We start from the raw sequence: 24,927 nt of genomic DNA, 5'->3' as shown, positions 1-24,927 counted from the left end.
ACATTTATCTCTTTCCACATACTTGCCAAATAGTGTATCCAATTATTTTTCATTTTTTTTGCCCTTGATCGATGCTCAGGTTTCTTACTAGATAGTGAAAATATCAAAACAATGTTGTGCTAGTATCATTTCCCAAAGAGAAAAGTACGGAATGCGAGCTCATGTTTCGAGAAATTACAGATTTCGGGCATCTTTTAAAACAAGAATGAAATACGGGCTAATCTTTAAAATCGAGTGGGAAAAAGACCCCAATACCCTTCTGACATCAACAGAGTCCTCCTTTTTCATTACTGCCTATTAAATTGGTGCGCTTCACGAGGCTTCTTTTGGTTTTTTGAAATACATGTATTTGAACCGACAGAACCTTGGGTTCGTTCTTGGCCGTCGTAAATAACTAAAGACGGATGGATGCTTGACACGTGGTGGAAAACTTTTTGGAACCCTGACATTATTGAATACTTTTTGGAACGCCGACATTATCTTTTTTCACTTCTCTTTCTTTAACATTATTGAATACGTCTCTTTTGGCTTAGAATCTTTTCACTTCTCTTTTGATCCTCATTATTTAAGCCGGCGTACCCATTATTTCCGCCAGCGTACCCCTGAATTCCGCCGGCGTACCCATTATTTCGTCGGCGTACCTATTATTTCGTCGGCGTACCCCTGAATTCCGTCTGCGTACACCCTATTTCCGCCGGCGTACCCCATTATTTACGCCAGCGTACCCATTATTTCCGTCGGCGTACCCCTGAATTCTGCCAGCGTACACCCTATTTTTGCTAGCGTACCTCTTAATATCCCGGCGGCGTTCTCAGCCAAAAGAGACATGAGAAATAATAAAATATTCAATAATGTCGTCGTTCTAAGCCAAAAGAGACATAATCAATAATGTTACCGTTATAAGCCAAAAGAGAGGTGAGGACCAAAAGAGAACTGAAAATATTCTAAGCCAAAAGAGACGTATTCAATAACGTTACCGTTCTAAGCCAAAAGAGAAGTGAGAAAAGATAATGATTGACTTTGGGTTGTTAGCGTTCCAAAAAATTTTCCAACACATGTCAAGCACTATCCGTCTCTAGTTATTTTCGACGGCCAAGATAGAAACGAACCCAAGGTTCTGTCGGTTCAAATAAACATTCAGACGAATCAAAAAAACCTTGTGATGCTCACCATGTAATGGGCAGTAATGAAAAAGGCCATTTCTGTCTTTTTCCCACCCGATTTTGAATATTAGCCCGTGTTTCATTCTTGTTTTAAAAGGCACCTGAAATCCGTAATTTCTCAAAACATGAGCCCCTATTCCGTACTTTTCTCTTTCCCGAAAGATAATTCAGATAATTCGGATGATGATTGAGGATGGTGGCAGTGTTAGACGAAGGTCTCCACGGAAGTCTCATGGACCCACACGGAAGGGAACTTGTCCGACAGTAGGAAGGCACTCGGCCATAAACATAAACCAAGTCAACACGGCATGGTGAGAGGTCACCAACCTCTCACTAAACAATGAATATGGTTGGGAGAGGGAAATTTCTACAAAGAAACAAGAGATTAAGGGGAAAATAAATAATAAAGTTTTCAAAAGCATCATAGTCCAACCTATTTTTTTAGCACGGACAAACCACGTGACTTGGATTGCAGGAATTTTGTGGAAAATTTTGGAAAGAATAGTGTTTTGTAAAATTACCTCCGTTTTTCAAAAGCACTAAGACCCGTACAGTTGTGGCTCTTTGGCTTAGAGTCTTGGGTATGCTCCCAGAGACGAGAGTTCGAGTCTCCCTAGGCCTGCCTGATGCGCGCGGTTTCCGGGTGATTGCGCGCTTCCGTAAGGAATTAGTCCTGCTCTACAATGTGGAGTGGGGACACCCTACCTTCTCAGTGTAAAAATGGGAGGCATTTTCTGAATGTAAATAAATGAGAGGTCCTCTGTCCATGTAAAGTGTAAACAAAAACAAAAGAACACCCAACACCAATAATTCCCATTTGTCCTTTTCTCCTTCCATGGCTGAACAGCCCCAACCCCTCCTCCTCCTCCTCTTTCTCTTCCTCCTCCCCACCTCTGCTTTTGGTGACGATGTTGTGTGCAATAATAGTTTTAGCTGCGGCAACGGCGTCAACATCAGCTATCCTTTCTGGGACATGAATGGAACCACCCCATACTGCGGCTACCCAAATCTCGGCATCTACTGCGATGGTCCACGACCTGCTCTTCGTCTTTCCAACAAAGAGTACTACGTGGAAGAGATCAATTACAAAGATCGGACCATAACCCTCGTCGACCCTGAAGTGGTGAGGAGCACCTGTCCAAGAGTGCTTCAAAGCGTCAAGATAGAAACCCTGCCGACGTTGTCTTACAGCGGGTTTGAGAGGATCATAACTTTTTTCTTCAATTGCACCTCGTTGAATGTTGCAGCAGCACAACCTCTGCCCTGTCTGGGGAACAGAACTGGACTGTCGTATGTGGTTGTGGAGGGTGATATCCCCTTGAACATTGATATTGATAGGTCCGGGCAGTGCGAGGAGAGGGTGGTGGTTCCGGTGATGGAGAAGGCGTTGAATGGCTTTAAGCGGAACTTGACCGGATTTGGGAATCTCAGTACTATGTTGCGGGAAGGATTTCGGTTGAATTGGACTCCGTCTCCGCTTTGTGCCAAGTGCGAAGCGTCTTCCGGGCATTGCACTTATACCGACGGTTTAGGGGATACGGTATGCGGTACGTTTCTAGTTTTCCATCTCTCGTTTTTTGTGTATATGAATTAATGGTAGAAACACAGCTCAACCAAATATCAGAATGAGAATACCCTCGGCTAGACCTGGCAAAAGCGACCCGTGCGCGCGGGTCGACCCGACCCACCCGCAAATTTGCGGGCACGGGTCTGAGTTTTAGTGACCCGTCAAAACTAACCCGCGGGTGACCCAACCCGCAAAAACACAGGTCGGGTCGGGTCAACCCGCGGGCACCTGCATTTTTACCTTATTTTTTTAGATTTTGTTGGAGAATGTTATCAGCACTACTGTTTTTTTACGAGGGCACTCCTCACTTTATAAAAAGTATGGTAAGGCCCGCACCATAGGATTATCCAAACCGTCCATTAGATGGGCCATAGCCTAAATAGTTTATGCCCCAAAATTATTTCCATTGGTTGATTCTAACCCTCCGATCTATAGAGGGTTAGGATCAACCCTCTAACATTCAGATTGATATATTTGGAGATACAAGAAGTAAATGAGATACATGAAAAATGACTTACCAATAACTTCTATACCTATTCTAGATACCCTATAATAACTTCTAGGACAATTTTCATGACAATACCATTTCCTAAGTAGTCAAAATACAAACCCAATAAGTCTTAACAAAGTCCCTATAAATCATTAAAGAAAGACTTAACTAACACATACTAAAAACTAGACATAGTAATTGCTTATCTAAATTCCCATGCAAAACCCAAGACCAAATCAAATCACATAGATGTGCCACATGGATGACAAATGACATTATCCTAAGGTGCCACTTGGATATGCCACTGCATCATTCTCCCTCGGTTGAACGTCAACTCGTCTCTGAGTTGACCGAGTTATTTTCATGGTATGAGATAAGATCAGAAACATTGAAAGTAGTCGAAACACCGTAATCACCAGGTAATTCAATCTTGAACGCATTATCTCCAATTTTCTTTAGCACTCAAAAAGAACCATCAGCACGATCTTGAAGCTTGCCAAACTTTCCGGGTGGAAAACGCTCTTTGCGAAGATGAATCCATACAAGATCTCCTTCATTGATATCAATCTTTCTCATATGCGTGTCTGCCCGTGCCTTATATTTTGGGCGTTCTTTTCAATATTAGATCGAACTCTTTCATGAATTTTCTTAATCTCCTTTGCTCTTGCCTCCGCATCGCCGCTCAACTTAGTAGTAATAGGAAGAGGAACTAAATCAAGAGGACCTTGAGGATTACACCCATACACTACCTCAAAAGGACTAGCACCGGTGGTGTGGCGAGTGGAGCGATTATATGCAAATTCGGCTTGTGCAAGAACAAGATCCCATTGCTTCTTATTTCCTCCTACATAACTCCGAATGAGATTGCCAAGAGTTAGATTGATCACCTCCGTTTGACCATCGGTTTGAGGATGGTGAGAAGAACTAAATTAGAGTTTAGCCCCCATCTTCGCCCATAATGTTCTCCAAAAATGACCAACAAATTTTGGATCCCTATCCAATGTGAAAGTTTTTGGAATACCATGCAACTAAACAATTTCTCGGAAGTAGAGATCGGTCACTTTAGATGCATCATAAGTCTTTTCGCATGCCACAAAATGCGCCATCTTGGATAAACGATCAACAACCACCATGACCGAATCTTTCTTCCTTTGCATTCGGGGAAGGCCCAAAACGAAGTCTAAACTCACATCTTCCCAAGGAGCTTGAGGAATGGGAAGGGGAGTATAGAGACCGGTGTTTTGTACCCTACTTTTCGCCATATGACAAATGCGACATTGTTGGAGATGACGTTCAATATCTTGACCCATCTTTGGCCAAAAGAAGTGTTCCTTAATAAGAGAGATTGTTTTATCTCTTCCGAAATGTCCACCAAGACCTCCACCAAGACCTCTCTAATGATGGCTTGCCGTAGAGAGCATTTTGGAATGCACACAAGGCTTCCTTTGAACAAATAACTTTCATGAATTGAGTAGTCCTCACAAGGACCTTCTTTGCATCGGGACCAAATATTGCTAAAGTTTATATCCTCAACATAAAGATCCTTGATGAAGTCAAAACCCATGACCCTAACTTCAAGAGTGGAGAGAAGAGTGTGCCTTCGACTAAGAGCGTCCGCCACTTGATTTTGACTACCGGCCTTATGACGGATGATGAAATTAAAAGATTGAATAAACTCCACCCACTGAGCATGTTGAACACATAATTTGTGTTGGCCGTTGAGATAGCGCAAGGCTTCATGATCGGAGTAAAGAACAAACTCCTTACTTATGAGATAATGACGCCAATAACGGAGGGCTTCTACAACCGCATAAAATTCTTTATCATGAGTAGAATAATTTTTTCACCCATCACCAAGCTTAGCACTAAAGAAAGCAATAGGTCATCCTTCTTGACTAAGAACCGCACCAATACCCACATTCGAGGCATCACAATCTACTTCAAAAATCTTATCAAAATCGGGGAGAGCAAGTAAAGGAGCTTCCGTCATCAACTTCTTGATAAGTCCAAAGCTATCTTGGGCTTCTTCAGTCCATTGAGAAGTTCCGCCATTGAGACAATCTGTGATAGGAGCCATCACAGAACTAAAATGCCGAATGAACCTCCTGTAGAAAGTTGCCAAACCATGAAAACTTCGGATTTCATGAATGCTGCGCAGTACCGGCCAACTTGTAATAGCTTCCACCTTTTTGGGATCAACCATAATGCCTTCAATTGAGATCACATAGCCTAAAAAGATGAGGCTATTGGTCAAGAACTCACACTGTGAAAGATTGACATATAGCTTCTCCTCTCGAAGTGTAGCAAAAATTTGCCGAAGATGGTCCAAATGCTCTTCTTGACTCTTACTTTAAATGAGAATGTCATCAAAATAAACCACAACAAATTTACCGATATAGGGCTTGAATACTTGATTCATAGGACGCATGAAAGTACTTGGAGCATTCGAAAGTCCAAATGGCATAACAAGCCATTCATATAATCCGTCACGAGTTTTAAATGTCGTCTTCCATTCATCTCCGGGTCTCATGTGGATTTGATGATAGCCACTTCTAAGATCCAACTTTGAGAAGACTTGAGAACCGACAAGTTGGTCAAGCATATCTTCAAGTCTTGGAATAGAAAACGATATTTGATGGTGATCTTGTTTACCGCTCTACTATCGATGCACATCCTCCAAGAGCCATCTTTTTTTGGAACAAGCAAGGCGGGGACGGCACACGGACTCATGCTTTCACATGCCATTCCTTTGGTGATGAATTCATTAACATGCCGTTGAAGTTCCTCATGTTCTTTTGGACTCATTCGGTAAGCCGCCTTGCTTGGAAGAGTAGAGCCCGGAACAAAATCTATACAATGTTGGATGCTTCTCATAGGAGGTAGTCCGGGAGGAATTTCACTAGGTACAACATCTTGAAATTCCTCAAGGATTGGTGCAAGCTCCGTATGGAAAGAATCATGCTCCTCATTAACTTCAACAACGAGTAGAGCATAGGACATGCCATTTTCCTTGGTCTCTTGATCAAACTCGGCTTTGGAAAGAAAAACGTTACTCTCCCCCTTGTCGGGTTTGAGTCCTTTTTCCATTCTAGAAGGAGCCAAAGTCACCTTAACTCCATCCTTAACAAAAGAGTAGGTGTTCTTGAAACCATCATGGATGACTTTGCGATCAAACTCCCAAGGGTGCCCCAAAAGTAAATGACAAGCATCCATAGGTAGCACATCACACCAAATTTCATCTTTATATTTAGTACCAATTGAGAAAGGAACAAGGCAACGTTTAGACACCTTTACCTCATTTCCATGATTAATCCAAGAAAGGGAGTAAGGATGAGGATGAGGTTCGGTCTTGAGGTTCAATTTCTCCACCACCACCGTTGCGACAATATTTTCACAACTACCCGGATCGATGATAACATTGCAAACCTTGCTATGAGACGTACAACGGGTATGAAAAATATAGTGGCAAAGCCAATCACTGTGTTCTTTTAAGCGGTCCATATTCATAGCTCTTCGGACTACAAGGAGCTCGCCTTGATCACTATGGACGACATCCTCTTCATCTTCTTGAGGATCGCTTGTCGGTTCTTCATCTTCGTTCTCTTGTATTTCACCATTCACAAGAGTGACAACTTTGCGATTGGGGCACTCCGATGCAATATGACCATATCCTTGGCATTTGAAGCATTGGATTGACGAAGGATTAGGCCGTTTATAAGTTGGAGCTGCATCACGCTTGGGCTGTCGAGAGACATTATTAGAGGGACGAGAATGAGACGTACTCCCCCGGTTAGGAGTAGACTCATGACCTAAATTCTAAGTTCTAAAAGAACTCGTTGGCCCTTGATCTTGTCGTAGCCGGTATTGTTTTTCCACTTTGCTTGCCAAGCAATGAACATCATTGAAGGACCAATAAGGTTGGAGTTGCACATTTTCTTTAATGTCATGCCTCAACCCTCTTAGATAACGGGCAATAGTTTGTTAAACTCTTCCGTATATTCATCAACGGAACGAGTCTCTTGTTGGAATTGGTACATATCCACAAAAGCATCTTGTAGATAATTTTTCGGTAAATATTTCTTACGAAGCTCTTTCTTCATTTTCTCCCAAGATCTGATTTTTGATTTTTCGGTCTTTTCTCGATGAAGCTTTAATCGTTCCTACCATATTGAGGCATGCTTGCGAAGTTTGATTGCCGCGATTTTCACTTTGTGCTCGTCGAGAACTTCTTTATAATAAAACATCCGTTCAACCGTAGTAAGCCAGTCTATGAAGATATCCGGTTGCATCTTTCCTTCCAACTCGGGAACCTCCACCTTAACATCGGTGAAACGTTGACGTAAAGGGGGACGTCTCGAAGAAGAACCGTCACTCTCTCCTTGGCGTTGGTGTGGCCGAGCGAAAGGGTTGACGTCCGACTCCGATTCATTGTTTTCCTCCACCTCATATTGAGGCTCTTGAAGAGCTAACCTCTCGGTGAGGGTTTGGACTTGACGCCTCAATTCTTCAATCTCGATATCACGAAGATCCCTCTCTCGATTAGGAGCCTCTCGTTCAATCGGACCTCGGCGATGTCGATTGGCCATTGAGAAACTTGAACTTGCATAAATTTCTCGTTGGTAACCACTAGCGTAGGATCGCCTCACGATCACCGTCGTAAGGTTACACCTAGATGCTCTGATACCACTTTGATACCGTTCGGATCGACGATCGCAATCCTTAGGGTTGTGGGAAAAAAAAAACACAAGAAGTAGAACTCTTGCTAAATGCTTATAAAAGCTTTCTTTTTTTAACCAAAAACTATCATCCTTGCTCATTCTCATTGATATATTTGGAGATACAATATGTAAATGAGATACATGGAAAATGACTTACCAATAACTTCTATATCTATTCTCAATACCCTATAATAACTTCTAGGACAATTTTCATGACAATACCATTTCCTAAGTAGTCAAAATACAAACCCAATAAGTCTTAACAAAGTCCCTATAAATCATTGAAGAAAAACTTAACTAATACATACCAAAAACTAGACATAGTGATTGCTTATCTAAATTCCCATGCAAAACCCAAGACCAAGTCAAACCACATAGATGTGCCACATGGATGACAAATGGCATTATCCTACGGTGCCACTTGGATATGCCACTGCATCATATATGTTGTTATTTATCTTCTGGATTATCTGGTCGGGGCCAATCTTCTTGTTCTTTAGCTTATTGTATATCCCCACTGGAAAACATTCTTTCCTTAGATGGACTATAACTTTATTGCCTTTTTTGATAACTTTTAAACGGCTATACTGGCTAGCATCGTTCTTGTACTTAGCATTAGCTTCTTGCAACCTATTCTGAACACCAGCATGCACATTGGTAGCATACGTTGTCCATAAGTAATTAACTCGAGTGATCTTTTGACGCCACCAACTTTGAATGCGAATTCTATGATAAAGGGATCACGAATTTCGTACCAACAGCTGAAGGGTACTTGTCTCGATTTAGGTTGATCCGACACACTTAATCGTTTCTTTGTCGCTCGTTCCATATTTGTCTCGACGGTCCATAATGGCATCGATCCATTCCCAACACTCAGCTTCGCAATTACCATATCCGTAAAAGATGGGACTAACTGTAGATTCATGAAAGGTTAAGGACAATGTGGTGGTGTTAGTTTAGGCCGGTTCTATGTGAAAGTGAAGGCCGGCTTAGGTTTCAAAACGAAAGAGGTTGAAGGTTTGAGGGTAGGCGGATTTGATGAAGAGCAGTTTTCTGCACTCAATGGCTGCAACTCACCTGGGATTTGATGTGAATATGGTAGCTTTGAGGATATAGGAAACTTAAAAATAAATCTGCTAACAATAAGCTAAGGCTCAACAACTAGCTTGTTAAAAATTGTTTGTAAGTGTATGTTTGCAAGCTTTGCAAAATAAGGGCAGCTACTTTGCAAGCTTACAGAACCTTCCAACGATAATAGAAGCCTTAGGTGAAGAGAGAAACCAGCAAGATCAAGATTAAGGGTGGAAAAAGAATGGAGCGGGTAGATGTTGATCGATTGACTATAAGGGATATTATGTTCGTGAAGAAGACAAAAGGGTGTCCAATATGAGATTTTTTTTCGACAAAACCAGGAAAAGGGCGATTCTGATGTTATTTTGAAGGATGTGAAAACCCCACTAAACAATGCAATTTGCGTAAGTGGCTGAACAATAGGGATTGCAAAGTTAACTTGGGCTATACAATAGATCAGGGAGGTTTTTTTTTTTTTTTTTAACGTAAGTGGCTGAAAAACAGGGATTGCAAAGTTAACTTGGGCTATACGATAGATCAGGGAGGATTTTTTTTTTCTAGGAAGCCTTTTGTGGTAAACACAAAGGCTTCGGTAGGTGTTAACAGAAAAAAAAAATCCAATCAAGTAGTGTTAGGGGCTAAGATGGAAGGAAGGAAATCGGTTGAAGGAAGGTTTTAAGGCTTGTGGTTTAGGCTCAAGATGGGCAGGCACATGGTAGAACTGAGAATCAGTTTAGATGTGCTTCATACGTGTCTGTTGGAAAGGCCTGAAATTCTGTTTTGTGTTGTTAGTGAGTTAGGACAATCAACAAGTAATTAGTGGCAAGGTTCTGTAGTTGTTAATTCTGTTAGTCTAGTCAGCATAGTTGTTAATTCTGTTAGTCTAGTCAGCAAGATTCAGTTAGAGTCAAGACAGGGGAGGAACTATACAAATAGGGAGAAGCTGTTGTAAAAGGGTATGTGTAAAAGGGTTTTGCTTGTTCTTTTGGTGTTTTTCTTCCCAGGACCATATCAACTGGTATCAAAGCCAACAAGATCCCAAAAATGGCAGACGAAACTAGATCCCAAGATGCAAGACGAATTGATGAGGCTCTACGGCCTTATCGTGAGATATCGGAGCAACAGACCACCGCCTTGGCAGAGCTTAGACAACTGATCACAGCTTTGAGTCTCAAATATGATCAATTGGCTAGCAAAGTTCTCAATTCTGCCAATGATCAATCGGATTCTTTGCAAGGTATAAGGAGCTGCGCAGCAATACCAGACGGCACAGTTCAAACAAGGTATACCAAGATTGATTTTCCAAGATTTAATGGAATCGATCCAAGAGGATGGGTGTATCGCTGTGAGCAGTTTTTTTCATTCAACCAAATTAGAGATTCCATTAAAGTGCAGCTGGCCTCTATTCATCTTGAAGGAAAAGCTATCCAATGGTATTAATTATACATCAAGATGAGCAGAGAAGTTTCGTGGGCTGAATTTGTACGAGATCTTATTACCAGATTTGGGCCATCGGCTTGTGATGATGCGGGAGGAGCTGGCTAATCAGTCTAATGGATTGCCAGAATCATTTTTTGTTAGCTGTTTTATCAGTGGATTAAAGGATGAAATCCGACCAGGTGTCCAAATGTTTAAGCCAAGCACAATCATGCAGGGCATTGGGTTAGCGAGATTACAAGAGGAGACCATTGAGGCCATGGCTCGTCGACCCAAAGGTTCGTTTCAACCCAACACCCCACTCACTTTTCCTAATGATTTTAAACCTCCTTCATTACCGCTGATTAAAAAGTTGACCCTGACTGAGATGACGGAGCGACGTAAGAAGGGGGTGTGTTATAATTGTGATGAACAGTTCACTCCCGATCACAAATGTAAGAGACAACAGCTGTATCTATTGAATGCATCCAACAATGATGATGAGAGCTCTGACGAAATTCTGATTGAGAATGTGGAGGAGGTGCAAGAATCAGCTGAAGAAGGAATTCAGATTTCTGTCTTTGCATTGGCTGGTTTTCCTTCCTATCATACTATGCGAGTTCGCGGCTATATCAAACACAACCGGTGGTCATTCTCATTGATTCAGGCTGCACTCACAATTTTTTAGATCCGGCAGTTGCCAAATGTACTGAATGTGAAACTGAACCAACCAGCCCCCTTACCGTATCGGTGGCAGATGGGACAAAAATTGTTAGTAAAGCTAGGTGCTGTAATTTTCAGTGGACCATGCAAGGCACTACTTTCGAAACTGAAATGTGAGTTCTTGATCTAGGAGGAAGCGACATGGTCCTTGGAATTCAATGGCTAACCACTCTTGGTCCTATTGTATGGGATTTTCAACAGTTGAAAATGGAATTCCAAGCCAATGGCAAGCGGCATGTTTTGAGGGGAGCAAAGGGTGGGTCAATACATTATTGGATGGGAAATCCATGCAAAAATCTCTCAAAGGAGAAATGTGTGGAGTAGTGGCGCAATTGTGCTCGATACACAGGGTACAAGAGCAAGGTAATGATGACCCGGATATTGCTGGCCTGCTAAAGGAGTTTTCTCATATCTTTGAGGAACCCCGGGGTCTACCTCCTAGTCGATCTCATGACCATTGCATTCCACTGATTCCCGGCACCCAGCCAACAAACATTCGGCCATATCGATATCCACATATGCAAAAGAATGAGATTGAACGACTAGTGCGAGAGATGTTGGCAGTGGGAACTATCCAGCATAGCGTAAGTCCCTTCTCTTCTCCGGTATTACTTGTTAAGAAAAAAGATAATACATGGCGTATGTGCGTCGATTACTGAGCTTTGAATCGGAATACTGTCAAGGATAAATTTCCGATTCCGGTAATTGATGAGCTTTTAGATGAACTTCATGCGGCATATTTCTTTTCAAAGCTAGACCTTCGTTCAGGGTACCATCAAATCCGAGTACACCCATCCGATGTGCACAAAACTGCATTCCGAATGCATGAGGGTCACTATGAATTCCTTGTCATGCCATTCGGTCTTACCAATGCTCCATCAACATTTCAAAGTCTAATGAACGAGGTATTCCGTCCCTACCTTCGAAAATTTGTACTTGTGTTTTTTATGATATCTTAGTGTATAGCAAGAGTTGGAATGAGCATCTGTACCATCTTACGCTCACATTTGAAATTCTGTTCAAACATGAGCTCTATGTGAAGCATTCAAAATGCAACTTTGCAAAGCAAGAGCTTGAATATTTGGGCCACATCATCTCAGGGAAAGGGGTTGCCGCTGATCCCTCAAAAGTGGAGAGCATGGTTCATTGGCTGTTACCCAAAACTCTGAAAGCTTTATGGGGTTTCTTGGGTCTTACTGGGTACTATCGACGATTCGTTCAAAACTATAGTAAGATAAGTCAGCACTTAACGAACATGCTCAAGAAGAATGCCTTTAAATGGACACCAGAATCCGAAAGGGTATTTGAATTGCTTAAAACAGCCATGTCATCTACACCAGTTTTGGCGAAGCCAGATTTTTCAAAGAGTTTTGTGGTGGAATGTGACGCGTCTGGAACAGGGATTGGAGTTGTTCTCATGCAGGAAGGAAGACCAATAGCCTTCATTAGCAAGGCTATAGCATCTAAACATTTGGGTTTGTCTGTTTATGAAAAAGAAATGTTAGCTGTGGTGTTTGCGGTGGTCAAGTGGCGACCCTATTTGTTGGGCAGACGGTTCCAAATCAAAACTGACCATCTCAGCTTAAAATACTTGTTCGAGCAGTGAATCAGTACTTCGGCTCAACAGAAATGGCTGTCAAAATTAATGGGTTATGACTATGAACTGTTTACATATCTGGGAAGGAGAATAAAGCTGCCGATGCATTGTCTCGAGCTGACGGAAATCATGGCGAATTGCAAGCCATTTCAATTGTCATACCGGAGTGGATGATTGAAATCCAAAATGCGTGGACGACTGATGTTGATCTACAAAAACTGATCAAGAGATTGCAAGAAGATCCCCATCAACCTTCCAAATTCACATGGCAGCACAATCAACTTCGACGGCGAGGACGTTTGGTTGTTGGGACATCTTGGGAATTGAGGCAACAAATTCTACAGGAAATGCACTCCAGTGCATTAGGGGGCCATCCGGAATCGGTACTACACTCAAACGCCTACGAAGCACATTCTTTTGGAATGGAATGAAGAAGGATGTACAAAAATTTATAGTTGAATGCGAGGTTTGCCAAAAAAACAAGACAGAAAATTTTGCTACACTGGGTCTTTTACAACCTCTACCGATTCCTAGTACAGTATGGACTGATATTTCCATGGATTTTGTGGAAGGTATACCCAAATCGCAGGGCAAGGATGTTATTTTCGTGGTGGTTGATCGCCTTACTAAGTATGCTCACTTCATACCTGTTGCACATCCCTACACAGCCCTGGATGTTGCCCGGAGTTTTTTAGATCATATCTACAAGCTTCATGGAATGCCAGCTAGCATTGTTAGTGATCGTGACGTTGTTTTTACCAGCCGCTTTTGGACTGAGTTATTCAAGCTTCAAAGGGCGAAATTGCAGCTAAGCTCTTCATAGTTCATATCACCCCCAAACGGATGGCCAAACGGAGGTTGTCAATAGATGTCTTGAAAACTATCTTCAATGCATGACGGGTGATAGACCTAAACATTGGGTCAAGTGGCTTCCATTGGCTGAATGGTGGTATAATACCACCTACCACTCTTCTACCAAGCTCACTCCATATGAAGCATTGTATGGGCAGCCACCTCCTTTACATACTCATTATCTTGAAAATGATGCTGATGTAGCCGTGCTAGACCGGAGTTTAAGGGAATGAGAGTCGATGATTCGCTTACTTCGTGAGCATCTACAATAAACCCAAAATCGTATGAAACAAATGGCAGATCAACATCGAACTGAAAGGGAGTTTCAAGTTGATGATTGGGTTTATGTGTGACTACAACCTTATAAACAAACCTCGTTGGCCTTGCGACGCAATTTAAAATTGGCCCCTGCTATTTTGGTCCATTTCGTGTACTCCAACGAATCGGACAGACAACATATCGGTTGGAATTACCTCCTGCCTCTCGTATTCACCCAGTTTTTCATGTGTCACTTCTTAAGAAAAAATTTGGGCAACACCGTTCTGTACAACAGAGTTTACCACCAGTTAATGATGAAGGACAATTCCAATTGGAACCAATTGCAGTTCTTGATCGCCGAATGATCAATCACAACAACCGAGCAATTGCCCAAGTTTTAATACAATGGTCAAATTCATTCCGAGAAGACGCAACATGGGAGGACTGGTCTTACATTGCAAAACAGTTTCCAAATTTCCAACCTTGAGTACAAGGTCTGTTTTAAGGGTGGCAGAATGATACGTGTATGTTGGAAAGACCTGAAATTCTGTTTTGTGTTGTTAGTGAGTTAGGACAATCAACAAGTAATTAGTGGCAAGGTTCTGTAGTTGTTAATTCTGTTAGTCTAGTCAGCATAGTTGTTAATTCTGTTAGTCTAGTCAGCAAGATTCAGTTAGAGTCAAGACAGGGGAGGAAATTTTGAGGAAATTTTTTATCGTTCCGACCATTTCGGTCGCATTTCGGGAATTTCGGTGGAAATTTTGGGAAAATATTGATGCAGAAGGAATTCATGTAAATTTCGTTTCGGTAGAGATGGAAACATTTCGGCTGTTTCGGGGAAATTTCTGGGAAATTTAAAACTATGCATGTTACTTTTGATTAGTGACTTTATTTTCTTACTAATTGAAAGTCGTGACTCTTTTTTTAAATTTGTACTCTAAAAATGTTCTTCAAACCTGAATCTTCTATCAAAATAAGGGGTGACAAATACATCTATTAATCTGTCATTGTTTGATTTGGTGTTCCGCAGAACCACCTAAATCTCCACCAAATGTGAACTAGTCAATAAATGTGCCTCATTTGAATGGACCCAATGCAAAATTGTGTGCCAAATGGATGTTTTTAAACTAATCATCAAATGGTTTCGACATGAATTCCCAAAGGTTTACGTTCAACAAGAAAAATTCATTGATTGAATTGAATGGTTTGGCTGTAAATTTTGGGGCTAGTCCTTGAAAGGAACCTCATCTTGATTAATTTCAATCAGTATACATGTGCCATGTATAGATGGAGATAAAAGAAAGGCACAATTTTCAAGGGTCCCGTCAGCCTCTACAGGCACACATTATGCACCACTACATATTGCATTAGATTAAACACTAGTTCCAAGTAATATCCCTCTTTCAGGATTAACCACATGAATTTGGATCCTCCTAGTATGCATTAGCACCTCCATTCCTTTTTGGTATCACCAAAAACACCTCCGTACCACTTCATCAACCATCCTCTCCCATAGAAAATCTTCACCCCCCCCAACCACCACCACCGCTACCATTCCAATCCAAACATGATCTTGAGATGTGTGATAGCAACTTCTTCTGCACCCATGTTTTCACGTATAAGGAGCTTGAAGAAACCCCCGATGATTTTGACTACTATAAAGAACTCGGAGATGGTGCATTTGGCACCATTTTTTAATGCCTTTAATGGTATTTATCAACAAGAGCCCCTATCCCCATCCCTCTTCATCCTTGCTAAGGAAGCTCCTAGTAGAAGCTTGAATCACCTTGTAGTCTCTAAGAAATTAAGCCCTCTTTTTTACTAAGTCGTTAGCATTGCTTTCGGCCCTGTTGTTGTTTCTCCCAGACGAAGTGTTGTGTGGCTATCGTCGGTTGGTTGTTTCTCCCAGTCAACGTGCTGTGTGGTCGTCTTTGGTTGGTTGTTTCCCTAGGCAACGTGCTATGTGACCGTCGTTGGTTGGCTGTTCTGGGCTGATTTTCTATCGCCCTATATTGGTTGGTTGTTGGTTCTGGTTGGGCTTCTTCTTCTATTGGCGTGTGCTATTCAGCTGATGTCTACTCGTGGTACTTCACCATCGTTCGTTGAGCGCCCCTTTGGGGTACTTATTTGTTGGTGGTTCGTTGTTGTTTCCCTGCTGAGGTTTCTCCGTTCGATCGTTGTTGATATGCAGATTTGTAGTCGTTGTTCTGACTTAGGGGTACTAGATAGATTTTATACTAACCAGATAGATTTTATCCTCACTAGGAGAGAGGACAAAGTTGCGTGTAAAGATTGTAAAGTCATACCCGGGGAGTGTTTAGTCACACAACATAGGCTCGTGGTGTTGGATATATGCATCAAACGTTGGAGGAGAAAAGATCCGAGGACTAGGTGGTGGGATCTCAAAGAGGAAAAACTAAAGATGTTTAAGAATAGACTGCTTAAAGAAGGACCTTGGAGTCTTGACGAGGGGACTAATATTATGTGGAATGGGATGTCTAGTTATATCAGGAAAGTGGCTAGGGAGGTACTTGGAGAATCTAGAGGAAGTGGGCCGCCGTCTAAAGACACATGGTGGTGGAATGAAGAGGTCCAAAAGGCGATTAGGTCTAAATGAGAGTGTTATAAATGTTTGCATAATTGTAGAAATGATGAGAACATTGAGAAGTATAAATTGGCTAAAAAAGAAGCTAAGAAGGAAGTACGGGAAGCTAGAGGCAAGGCATATGAGGATTTGTACCACAGGTTAGAGACGAAAGAGGGTGAAAAAGATGTCTACAAGCTTGGAAGAACAGAGACTTGAATCATATAAAATGCATCAAAGACGAGAATCAAAGATTGTTAGTAAAAGAAAACAAGGTTAAAGAGAGGTGGAGAAGTTACTTCGATAAGTTGTTTAATGGAGAACCTGTAGCGAATTTGGGAGAACTTGATAACACTTTTGATGATACAATCTGAACATCAGTGGTAAGAGTAGCTATGAAAAATATGAAATTAAGTAAGGCTAGGGGGCCTGACGATATTCATATTGAGACTTGGAGATGCTTGGGTGATGTGGGTTTGGTTTGGTTAACTAGATTATTTAACAATAATTTGAAGATTAAGAAGATGCCTGATGAGTGGAGGAAGAGTACATTACTACCTATTTATAAGAATAAAGGGGATATTCAGAGTTGCACCAATTATCGGGGAATTAAGCTAATAAATCACATCATAAAGCTTTAGGAGAGGGTAATTGAGCATAGAGTAAGAAAAGAGACTAAGGTGTCAGAGAATCAGTTTGGCTTCATGCCCAGACGATCGACGATGGAAGCTATCTTCTTGATTAGGTGGTTAATGGAGAGATTTAGAGAAAATAAAAAGGACCTTCATATGGTTTTCATTGATTTCGAGAAAGCATATGATAGGGTTCCCAGGAGTGTAATGTGGTGGGTCATTGAAAGAAAAAAAGCGCCTACTAAATATGTTGATGCGATTAAGGATATGTACGATGGAGCAGTAACTAATGTCAGAACCACGGATGGCACGTCTAGTGAGTTTCCAATTACAATAGGACTGCACCAAGGATCAGTTCTAAGCCCTTATCTTTTACGCTAGTTATGGATGAGCTTACGGAGGGTATCCGGGATGAGGTGCCATGGTGTATGTTATTTGCAGATGACAGAGTATTAATCGACGTAACCAAAGCAGGAGTAAATGCTAAATTAGAGTTATGGAGAACTACTTTGGAATCTAAAGGTTTTAGACTGAGTAGGACTAAGACAGAATATATGGAATGCAACTTTAGTAATGTATGGAGGCGGGACGAGGACGTAGTAAATATGACTGGACAGGAAGTACCTAAGAGGGATATCTTTCACTATCTTTTGAAGAAGATGTTAACCATAGAATAAGAGCAGGTTGGTTGAAGTGGAAGCTTGCCTCAGGAGTTCTGTGCGACTGTAAAATCCCTACCAAGTTGAAGGAAAAGTTTTATAAGACAGCTGTGAGAACAGCTATGCTGTATGGATCAGAATGTTGGGCCACCAAGAAGCAACATGTGCATAAGATGAGTGTAGCGGAGATGCGAATGTTTAGATGGATGTGCGGCCACACAAGGTTAGATAGAATTAAAAATGAAGACATTCGTAAAAAGGTGGGGGTGGCACCAATTGAGGAGAAGATGAGAGAGCACCGCTTAAGATGGTTTGGACATATCCAACGTAGGCCTTTGGATGCTCCGGTGAGAAGAGGCGACTCGTGCCAAATTGATGGAGTAAAAAGAGGTAGGGGTAGACCAAAAACAACTTGGGTAGAAACAGCGTGGAAAGACTTGATAGCTAGGAACACAACAGAGAACATGACCTTGTTGAGTTGAGTTGAGTTGTTCTGACTCAAGAGTAGACCGATGTTCTTCTGGCCGTTGATCACGCTATTATACTCACTGTGGCCGTTGCCCTTTTTTGTTATGTTTTTCATTCTGTATTCACCACACCAGCTTGAGGGGGAGTGTTGTACCAAGGTGGCTTGTGTATGGGATTATATTTTTTTTTTTGTACGAGTATTATATTTTTTGGTGTTGAAGGGTATTGTAGTTTTCTTTGTAACAAGCTGGAGTGTGAAGTTGTAAGGTATATGCACTCCAGCTTGAGGGGAAGTGTTTGAAGAGTATTTCGGTTATCACGTGTTGTGCTGAGGGTATTATTGTCTTTACACATGTAACCCTACTTTGGGCTCTATATCTACATCATATTACATGTGATCTCCCTAGTGGAGACTCACCAACTTCTCCATTCACTCTTCTTCTTCTTTCCTCTTCTTGCCTTATCCATTCTAACACATAACATGCCTATCTAAATCATTAATGTGGCACCAGAGAACGATGATCGAAATACTTCATCCGTCTGAAAAAGAATGAGAAAGTGAAAGTTGCACTAGTCCTGTGAGATTCCCCACCCGTTTAGTGACCAAAAATTGTTCAGATAGAAAACAGAAACAGGCAATTAACCAATCAAATGAAAAAATCCGTTTAATATTGGATGTTCAGGATCCTACTAGTGTTGTGTTGAGGGTATTATTGTCTTTACACATGTAACCCTACTTTGGGCTCTATATCTACATCATATTACATGTGATCTCCCTAGTGGAGACTCACCAACTTCGCCATTCACTCTTCTTCTTCTTTCCTCTTCTTGCCTTATCCATTCTAACACATACCATGCCTATCTAAATCATTAATGTGGCACCAGAGAACGACGATCGAAATACTTCATCCGTCTGAAAAAGAATGAGAAAGTGAAAGTTGCACTAGTCCTATGAGATTCCCCACCCGTCTAGTGACCAAAAATTGTTTAGATAGAAAACAGAAACAGGCAATTAATCAATCAAATGAAAAAATTCGTTTAATATTGGATGTTCAGGATCCTGATGGATTCAATTTTTGTGTGGTGTGTCCTTGATAAACAGTGCAACTAATTTTATGGGTCATGTGGGTACTTTAAATTGGTTACAAAATCTTATTCAATCCATTCTGCTTGCAGCCCATGAAATTCTAAAATTTAGTGCTTCACTTTAGAATTAAAATTAAGGTGTGTTTTGATATACACCCACATTACAACCTGCTGGTCATTCACATGTGGAATTGGGAATGGAACCCAATTGCATTTTCTGCTCAATTTGTTTGTTAAATAGCAATATGAAATATTCCATTGGTCTGTTTGGGTGCGCAACCTTAATTGTCTTTTGGGTCCAAATTGTGTATGAACTTTACAAATTTAGAATACTTGCTTCCTCACAAATTGAACCCAAAATCAATTGGGTTCGATCCCCAAACGTACCCTTAAAGAAAACATGGTTTAGCAGGCCATGGCATTCAAGGGTAATGTAAGAGAGCAATTAGCAGCATGCACATTGCAGTATATTCAGGTTGAAAACAGTATCTAACACACTTTCCCCCTTTTTTCAGGTGTACCCACAGGAATTGGGGGCTTCCTTCTGGTATGCCTCCCTTTCAGCCTAATCTTATTTTGTAAGAAGAAAACAAGTAACACCCACAAAGTGGAGACAAGTAACACTCGCAATATGGAGGCATTTCTACGGGACTATGGATCGCTCGTTCCACGAAGATATGCATATTCAGATATCAAGAAGATGATCAATTCCTTCATACAAAAAGTAGGACAAGGCGGATATGGTAGTGTTTTTAAAGGCAAGCTTCAAGATGGTCGTCTAGTTGCCGTGAAGGTCTTGACTGAGTCCAAGGGAAATGGAGAAGAATTCATCAACGAGGTTGGAAGTATCAGCAGGACTAATCATATTAACGTTGTCAGTCTTTTAGGATTTTGCTCTGAGGGTTTGAAGAGAGCACTTATCTATGCCGAATGGATCTCTCGAGAAGTTCATCTACACTGAGAAACCAGGAAAAGCAGATCCCCTGGGATGGGAAAAATTATACCAAATTGCTGTTGGAATTGCTCGAGGACTTGAGTACTTACACCGTGGTTGTAGCACACGCATTTTGCATTTGGACATCAAATCTCATAACATTCTTCTAGACCAAGACTTCTGTCCTAAAATCTCAGATTTTGGACTAGCTAAGCTATGCCCAACGAAAGACAGCACTGTATCACTGTTGGGTGGGCGAGGAACTTTTGGATATATTGCTCCTGAGATAGTCTGCAGAAACATTGGAGGAGTATCTCCCAAGTCTGATGTTTATAGCTATGGAATGATGGTTTTAGAAATGGTAGGAGGGAGAAAGAACATTGATGCCAGAGTGGAGAATATTAGTGAAATATATTTTCCTCATTGGATATACAAGCGCATAGATTTAAACGGAGATCTAGGACTGGATGGAGCTACACCAGAAGAAGAGAAAACTGCAAGGAAGATGATTTTAGTTGGTTTGTGGTGTATACAGACTAATCCAAAGAATCGACCTTCGATGAACATGGTGGTGGAGATGCTAGAAGGAAGCCTTGAGAACATACAAATGCCACCTAACCCAAGTCTATCGTCTCCTACAAGATCATCTCAAGATACTTCTGCAATTTCAATGGTCATAAGAGATGGTTCTTCATAGATGAGCCATGGAAGGTCTGAAGTCTGAACTCGGGGAGAGGTAGCACTATTTGTTCCAGTTTGCCTTGGGACGATTATATTTTGTAGTTTTCTTTTGGGGGTATAGTGGGAGTACGATTTTCCTGATTGACTGTTCATAGCTATTTTGATCATTTTAAACAGCCTTTTAAGGGCCAAGTAGAAAAGTTTACAATGTAGAAAGATATATAAAGAGTGTCATTATTAAAATTATGGAGCTCATTTATCATTTCCTTTTTATTAGTTCTCCAAAACACACCTAAGGCCTCTTTAAATGTCTCCAAATTTGGTCCTTATTTGCAGCTAAGATTGTCTTAATCTAATCTTATTTGCAAAATGGGATATTATGGCCTCTTTGGAAGTTATTAACTCTATCATTCCTTGAAGTATCCTAACCAAATAATCATATATATTTTCAAAACCATTTGAATGTAAGATTATTTGCAAATAACGTTCAGAAGTTGGGAAAGAAGTTAAAGATCGTCCCTTACCGCGATGGGATCTCCCTCCGACTGGCTGCTTAAAACTTAATTTCAATAGTAGCGCCAGAGGCAAACCAGGAACCACAGGGATAGGAGGTCTACTCCGTGACTCTGAATGTAAGACATGGATGTCTTTTTTTGGTCCAATTGGCATTTGTGATTCCAATGAAATGGAGGCCAAAGCCGTACTTTGGGGTTAAAAGTGGTTCATATCCAACTTATCCTACCCATTGATAGTGGAGGGAGACTCATCAAATGCTATAGCATGTGCTAATGGGTCAGCTTCAGGGCTGTGGAGGTTGGTGAATATTGTTTTGGAGATCAGAGACTGTTGTAGGGATATCCACCCAAAATATTCACACATGCGCAGGTCAACAAACGAGGAAAGCAGACAAGCTTGCTAAAGAGGGAGTGGATAAATCAAATATGGAAGTCACAACCACAAGCCTTGGGCAGTGGCAAAGCTTTTGTATAGGGATCGGAGCAGAGTGTACACGGATTGTAATGAGGTTGGGTGGCATCTAACATCTTGTGGCCTGACTCTAAACAAATCACATATATTCACCTTTTGGATCTTAATAGTTACTCTTTTTTTCTTTTTTAAAAAAAAAAAAAAACTGTTTAGGAGCATCAGAAGAGGACCTTAACTTCTTAATGTGTGTGTGTGTATGAAACACACATAGAAATTGAACTAAAGTTTGCATTTCAATCCTTGTTTGCAATATATTTCACTCTTTGTTTGCAATATGTGACTCATTTTAGCTGGACGAATGTAGTGTTCCAAACCTCCTTTTTTATACCAATATGAGTGCACAAATGTTAATTTTGGGTTCAACACTAACTTCCCAACACCCGGAGGCTACAAAAATCAATAAAAGTTTTGGAGGGCTACTTATTATCCAAAAGCTAGTCGTCAAGGAGATAGTGCCCAAGTCCCTATAAGCCATTTCACATCTCTTTCACTTTTTCTGATGTGGGATCTTTGCTTTCGCGTGAAACCCAACACTTTTTATTATCAAATCAGAAATCATCCACATAGCAATGACAAAACTGTATTAATTTTTTTTTTGAATGATGGATATTTTATTAAAAAGTAGCAAACAAGAAAAGAAAAGGCAATGGGAGAAGCCCCATGACCGAGGTGGTCAATGCAACAAAAACAGAGGAATCGGTTGGGGTGATTTGAGGACCACCTTGCTGTAACTCCTTAGCCATGTTTAAAAAATTGCCTATGAACTTCAAATTTTCTTCTTGCAACTGAGCAAAGCCCATTCGAATGTCATCTTTAAGACTCGCAATGAAACAACTCACCATTAAAGATTCATTGAGACCATATATTCGGTTGGTGAGTACCTCAAACTGAGAGTTATAATCTTGCACTAAAGTAGTTTGGCGGAGCATTGTTAGAGACCCAGTTGGATCCTCATAAGCCATGGGTCCAAAACAAATTTCCAATCCTCACTTGCAGTCTTCTGGCCTATGATGGCTCCGGATTTTCTCATCCATTGATACTATTACAACGCCTTGTCTTCCAGGTGGAACGAAGAAATCATCACTCGTTGATTATCTGGAATTTGATGATAATAAAAAAAAAGTCTGCCTTGTAAATCCACCCGAGCGAATCGTTCACATCAAACCTGAGAAAATCCAATCGCATGGCGCTAGGCCGGATGGTCCTAGTAGAGGTGTTGGGTGGAGTATTAACCGGGCGGGTTGAAAGGCCGATAAGCAGGAACTTCTTCCCTATCTGATTGCCCCTGATAGCACAACTAATCATGCTTGACATCTATTGCCGAGATCTTGTGAAGAATTTCACCCAGCAATTGATTTTGAAGGGTAACCGTTTACATGATGTTTGAGAGTAGTTGATCTTGCTGTGTGGAAGTCCCCTTAAGCTGCGCCATCGCCCCATGTAACTTAGATATCCTCGTACCGTCTGCCATTGCAGAGTCGCATGGCTCTGATACCAAATTTGATGCATGATTCTTCTTTCGACCTATTGTAACACGTTAGCTTGCTTCGAGGGAAGCTAAACCTCAGATAAAACAAGGAACTGTTTTTATGTGGATATTAGCGAGTCTAAAAAGATTAGGAAAAATGAGAAAAATCAGGAAAAGCAACAACATTCACGATTCCTAACAACAACCACAACTCTCAGGACTCAAGTAAAACAATGAAAATCCTAAAACTAGGAGATTTATTTGTGGGGAGATTTTGCAGTCCTTATTGGAGAATCCACATCCCGCACACATCAGTTGTCCAGAGAGAACAGAATTGAAGCTGAAACAAACTGTCTTTGAAATGAAAAAGGGCTAAGAAGAGCTTTTCAGACCAATATGCTGAGATTTTATATGGTGTAAGCCCTTATAGTCCCGTATTTTTCAGAAAGTACTGTACGGACCACATCATAAGATGATCTAAACCGTCCATGTGATGGAACACAACATAAATAGGTTGTGCCCCAAAAATCATTTCCGTAGGATGATCCTAGCCCTCTGATCTATAGAGGTTTCCATAACATGCAATTCCTCAATAGATCAGAGGGCTAAGATCATCCTATGGAAATGATTTTTTGGACAAAACCTATTTACGTTATGGCCCATTACGTGGACGGTTTGGATCATCCTATAGTGTGGTCTTTACAGTATTTTCGGAAAAAATAAGTGACTATAAGGGCTTACACCATATAAAATCTCCGAATATGCTTATATTGTTTACATAATTGAGAACAAGCCCTTAAATAATATGCCCTCAACGAGCTTTCTCAAAACTGAGAGAGAGATAGTAATGATTTAATTAAGTAATTTTGTATGCCTCAGATACCAAAAAACCGACCTTAGCTCAGTTGGTAGAGCGGAGGACTGTAGTTGGTTGATTCCTAACAGTTGATCCTTAGGTCGCTGGTTCGAATCCGGCAGGTCGGATTTTTTTTTTTGCTCTCTCCCTACTTAAAATTACAGAAATGCCCTTTTGTTTCTTTCTCATGCATTTCAAAGATGAGAAATGAAAATTCCAAAACCCTTGTTCAATAATGGCACAACACATTCACCCTTTTCTACAATTCTACTTTGCTTTTGAATGTTGTTTACATTTCTCAGAATGCTCTCAACATTAAATTTAAAACTTGTAAAGTAAATAGTCATGGGAGTGGGAATATTACTTCCCTTCATTTGTTTGTTTCTTTTTCAGGGGTTTAATTATTAATATTTTGATTTTTTCAGTTGATTCTTTGACCCTCTTTATACTAAAATGACAAAAATACCTTTTGGGTGTGCTTTGATCTTTTGCAATCACCAAAATGCCCTTTTATCATAATTTATATAGGAGGAATGCTAGACTGAAGGGAGCCCTTGCAAAAAATAAGATGAAAGGGCTCTCCCATTGGCTGCACATCACTCTAGTGCATTTTACATTCATTGACTTTTACATTTTAGAGTGACGTGCAGCGAATGGGCGAGCGCTTTCATCTCATTTTTGCAACGGCTCCCTTTAGTCTCGCATTCCTCTTTTTAT

General features: G+C 40.9%; 1 non-coding gene and 1 pseudogene across 2 annotated transcripts; both read left to right on the top strand.

The window, feature by feature from the left end:
- The first annotated feature begins 1,681 nt into the window (after window positions 1-1,681).
- LOC143855224 (LEAF RUST 10 DISEASE-RESISTANCE LOCUS RECEPTOR-LIKE PROTEIN KINASE-like 2.1) lies at window positions 1,682-21,142 on the top strand (annotated as a pseudogene). The gene is made up of 2 exons (XR_013237742.1): window positions 1,682-2,710; window positions 19,800-21,142. The product of XR_013237742.1 is annotated as an LEAF RUST 10 DISEASE-RESISTANCE LOCUS RECEPTOR-LIKE PROTEIN KINASE-like 2.1 (transcript).
- Window positions 21,143-24,244: 3,102 nt separating this feature from the next.
- On the top strand, window positions 24,245-24,338 carry TRNAY-GUA (transfer RNA tyrosine (anticodon GUA)). Its single transcript has 2 exons — window positions 24,245-24,281; window positions 24,303-24,338. It is a non-coding gene; the product is annotated as a tRNA-Tyr (tRNA).
- Window positions 24,339-24,927: the final 589 nt, after the last annotated feature.

This window comes from Tasmannia lanceolata, unplaced genomic scaffold, assembly GCF_043159265.1.
Source record: "Tasmannia lanceolata isolate RefF3 unplaced genomic scaffold, GAP_Taslan_0.1 ptg000020l, whole genome shotgun sequence".
NCBI classification, from domain to species: domain Eukaryota; kingdom Viridiplantae; phylum Streptophyta; class Magnoliopsida; order Canellales; family Winteraceae; genus Tasmannia; species Tasmannia lanceolata.
This window is presented reverse-complemented; position numbering and strand designations above follow the sequence as displayed.